Here is a 5,181-nt window from a genome sequence, read left to right as displayed (position 1 = left end):
AAAAAATTAAGAAACGCAACAATAAGAAACATGCTTGTAATTCAATACATAGAAATATCAGGAAAATATTCAGATTACCAGGCCAGCTGAAAAAACAACATTATTCAGCATGATTMTAACATTTTAATCCATTATCATTCTAAATTTATWTTCCAGGTTGGCATCAAATAAAAAAGGTTGCATTGTCGGAGCATATRTTATAAGAAAAATTACTATTTGCATTCTCARAAAGTATGTCATTTTCCCAAATCGTACCAAATAGCARCAGTTTTATTATATTTTCTGCAGATGAGTGCAACTTTCTGTAACTTTTCAGAATCAGAAGACTAATTCTTCCGGCATTCAATTTTTTGGGGGATGTTTTTTCACTCATTTTCCATGTAGTTACTGTTTGCCTTCAGGTTTTCACAAGAGTGGAGATTTTGAATCTCTAAACACTGACCTATGAATCAGTTTTAATAGATTGCAGACAAGCTGGTTCTAAATTGGATCATTAGTCACTTTTCTACCAGTAGCTTGTTACAGAGACACAGTTTGTTCCTCTTTCATCATTTATGAGAAGAATCTAAGATGCATAGCTTGACAAAAATAAAAACATGTTTTGTGTCAAAGACGTGTTTTGCTAATGGCAAAACCCAAAAAGGTGAGAAAAAGTCAATGAATTAGCTCAAGGATGGCACATTTATGTAAAAATTGAGAAAATATTTTCATGAAATGCATTTTAAATTACTCATGCAAGCAACATGTCAAACAACATAAACACAATTATCAATTATGGGTCTTTTCCACTGTCATCTTATTGTTAGATGCTCTGTTAAATACGGAAAAGGTCATATTTAAAAGCAGCATTTACAACAAACTCTTTACTCACTGCTAATACGTTTCATTTAATTAGCTGTAATAATGCTGTAATTTCATGAGAACGTGGACGATCAGGTTTGGTGTGAGAGAAATTGGGATGTTTTAGAGCAGAGACTTACTCAACATCAGTGACTGACCACACAAATGATACTAAAACATTTCAGACTAAACATTGAACATTACTCAGGTTCACAGACAAGAAAATACTTCCAAAAATGTAGTGTAATCACTTCATCTCCCTTGCTTTGGGAAAACATCATATTTTATCTTAAGACCAATAAAATGACTCATCACCAAAAACCTGCAGATCGCAAATGCTGCGTGCCAGCTGGAAGAATCTGACCTTATTTCCTTCTTTGCAAACTGCAGGTCATTGTCAAAGACTGGAAATGTGTCAGTGGACTTCTCAATTAATTGAATCGCATCCATTCATAAGATATGCATGAGTATGTGCACCTACACAGATGAATGCTTTGGTCTGCACGCCATGGCAACAGCTTTCTGTGTGAAGGATGGGATCAGCAGTCAGTGTGTATCTGTTGAGATGCTATGGGAACTCTCTCTCCTCCTCCTTCTCTTTTTTCTTTATCGCTCATTCTTTCCCCCTCTCCTCTGCCCCACAGCTTCCTGTGTAATCCCTCCTCCCCCCGCTGCAATAAAAGGAGAGAGAGGCCCATTCATTCATGCATTCAGGCAGTCAGCTGAGCGAAGAAAGACAGAGGGAGGAGGGAGGAGAGGCAGAATGAGATGGAGGAAGAGAAGGCTTCCTCCCTCTGCTGAATAGGTCACCTGTACTACATCACTGATGGGGGGATGGAGTACTGGAAAAAGAAAAAAAAAAGTGGAAGGTAGGACAAAAAAAGACCACCATCCCCCTCTTCTCCACATCCTCTTCATCTCCGTCTCCTCCTCCCTCTGCCCTTCTCTCCTGTTAGCCCCTCCCCGTCCTGCCGGTATGAGTCACACACAGACCAGTTCCCTTGATGCACTGCGGAAACGTAATGTGACGTACAGCCTCCACCTCTCCTCGCTTCGCCACATGCATCCCTCTCKTCTCTCCCATTCATTTATTCGTCTATTCCCTCCCATTCATCCATCCTCCCGTCACAGCACAGCAAGCCCTCCATTCACAAAAAAAAATAAAATATCACACTGAGCCCCACGAGCCGGGGAGAGGCGGCAGGTGGATTCACAGCACTGGAACAAACACAAACCGTCACACAGAACAGAAAAATGAGTGCAGATCAAAAACATCACAAGGTGGGCTTATTTTATGAAACCTACATGCATAAATCTACCCAGAACACATCTGGGTGTAATGCTGTGCAAGATTCAGCATTCCCATGGTTACGGCGTGTGCTGTCAAACATGAAGACTTGCCGGGAGCACTAATTTGTTATAGTAATTACTCTGCTGACAGAAGGGGTGTTTGAGGTGTTTAAAAAGTAACAATTACAATCAAAACCTGTGTATCACAGGAAAAACAGGAAACATAAGCCCTCTCTACCTTAAACAGCCYAATCGGTGCAGAAAAAGAACCCTGTTCATTGGCAAGGAGAGATATATATTACAACAACCAGCAAATCTCTATGTCTAACCTCAATAATCTGCTGCCTTTTTCTGTATTTATTTCTGTTTTTAGGCAGCATCTAGAGCTGATTAACAGAATGAAGGCGAAGAAAAGAGGTGACTTAACACTGCTTTTTTTTTTTCTCTGACGTCACTCCATCTCTACCCATATCTGGGTCTGATACAGCATCATGGTATTAACCCATTGCATTCACACAATGAATTTGCTTACGATGAAAGTTACAGGATACCTGCAGAGAATATAAAGTCAGCAGTCCATGGAGGTGAGCGGTAAAGTAAGAAACACGGGTCATGTTCTACCTTATATAAAATAGTGCTAAACAGCAAGTAATCATGGAGATAGACGGGATAGAATTACATACACTGAATAGGCAGTAAATTAAAAATGTATGCAAAAGCAATAAATGTAGATATGATACATTTTGACCAAACTGTTGTGGTAGGTGGGGGGTTTAATGGAAGCGTAGGATATAAAGCATTTCAAAATACCTCAAACTCTATCGGTTTGTTGGAGAGAATCTGTGAATTCACCCGTCTTGTCTTTTGCACCCTCTAACAGGTTTTATTTATACCAATTTTGCTGATCATTCAAGTGAAAAAGTTTAAGCTAGATGCATTTAAGGATCTTGTAACCTAGAAAGAACTACAGCTTGTTCTAAAAAAAAAACCCCTCAGAGATAAAAACGCTCCGGTGACGAGCGGGGCCTTCAGGTTTACGCTGCTGCTTGGTCTGAGGAGAGGAGCAGAAAAAAATCCCAACGTACAGTGTGATTCACCACAACAAAGTGTTAGGGGAGGGGGATGATGATGTCATTGGTGGGGGGCTYGGAGGGAAAGGGGGGAGTCATCGCTGATTCAGAGAGGAAAAAGGAGGAGATGGAGGTGGAGGAGGAGGACATGGAAGAGAGGTGGAGTACCTGCTGAGTGTGACCCATGGTAACAAGGCGATGCTGGCCTGTGGATGACTCACCACGGCTTTACCAGCCTCACACGTATGCACACACCGTACTCTGGGATGCTCACGCCATTCTCCACTGCGCACACACAAGCATCACGCGTGTACAAACACATGATGTGCAGCTCATTAAAACCACGTATGACACGTAGACACACTTACATGTGAGGTGGTGGGAAAGAGGGAGAGGAGGGTCAGGATGACTCACACTTCAGTGATAACACTCCTCCCCTCTGCCCCAATCAAACACCGAACACGGAGAAGGATATATCATTTGGATGCAACCCACATCCTCCCCACATCCTGGGAACCTCCCATCTGAAACTCAGTCTGACAGCATGAGGCTCCAGCTGACGGCTGTTTGTCTCAAGGTGATGGGAGCGCTCTGGCAGGAAGTGCAGTCTTAAAAAAATCTGAGCACATAGTCTGAAACTTTTTCTCAAACAGGAAGTCATAAAGGTGGSGGATTTGTTTATTAGTGATGGGAATCAATTGTAATTCTAAAGATCACAGTTCTGAGTGAACTATCATGATTATCTTTGACCATAAATCTGCTACAACAGAATCTGACATAAATMTTTTCTCTTTATTTTGCGCTATGGATCACCTATCAGTTCTGTAMCATCACCAAGTCTCCATGATGTTGTCTTAGTCTTTTCTATTGTTAATTGTACATAATTTATTCTAACTTTTTTTTATCCAATGAAAGAATGCAATAAAAAAAAGRAAAAAAAGCTCCTCCYCATGTTTATCAGACAGTTGCATCACTGTTTTTTACAACAACTCTCGGTATGTGTTTGACAAAGCAGTCGAAACAGTTTGAAAGCAAAAATGTTTTGCCATTCTTGCTCAACACTTGATTTCAGCTGATCAACAGTGCAATGAACATAATGTTCTTGGTGGGTGATGTTATGATGGCCTGCAGGAAGTGAAGCAGCAAATAGCCGTTTAGCTTGAAGCAATGCTGTTTGTTTCAATGTAAACATAATTTATTAACTATCTAATCATTATTTGTTCTTTTTGAATTGGTGYTTACACGGCATTTGAAGTGCTGGCCCCTTTGTCTCTTTAAAGGCCTCATCTTATCACTACGCATCTCTTTTTGACAATTGTTCAACACTGAGTTGACGGGTTTTAATAAAAATATGACAAAAAATACCACACAAAGAGAGAAATAGCAAATCACTTGCCTCTGATGACAAAGAAGAGGCAGCATAACCAGTCTACAACCTACAGGTACAAGCAGTTGCATAAAGACTTCTGAAAAGGAGGAGAATTCAATAATACAGTGGTCAGGATATATGAACGGATGCAACTGAACATCTATGAGCCCCAACAATGGAAACAAAACCTGCTTGCTGACAGCTGATCCAAACAGAGTGATTCTGAGCAATGATGGCACTGACAGAATGCTCCTAAACGCTGCATTTTATGTCTACAAATGAGACAGGAAAAGGCTGAGAGTGATTATTGTCCTTAGTCATTTATAAGCAGAGTAATAAAACTGAATGAAGTGGCTTTAAACAAGCTAATGGATAACACAGCTACTAGCCAGGACAGATTAGAGCACAGAACATATTGCCATGTTTCCAAAAAACCAAACAAGTGAGTAAGGTGGTAATTTTTGAAATCCAAACCAGAGAGTGTGGAGAAGGAGAGAGAGAGACAGAAAGAGAGAGAGAGAGAGAGAGAGAGAGAGAGAGAGAGAGAAAGAGAGAGAGAGAGAGAGAGAAAGAAGTAAGATTTGTTTGGAAAGTGTTGCTAACACTGTTGCC

The sequence above is a fragment of the Poecilia reticulata genome, linkage group LG14, assembly GCF_000633615.1.
Source record: "Poecilia reticulata strain Guanapo linkage group LG14, Guppy_female_1.0+MT, whole genome shotgun sequence".
NCBI classification, from domain to species: Eukaryota; Metazoa; Chordata; class Actinopteri; order Cyprinodontiformes; family Poeciliidae; genus Poecilia; species Poecilia reticulata.
The sequence above is the reverse complement of the archived record's forward strand: the minus strand, read 5'-3'. Positions refer to the sequence as shown.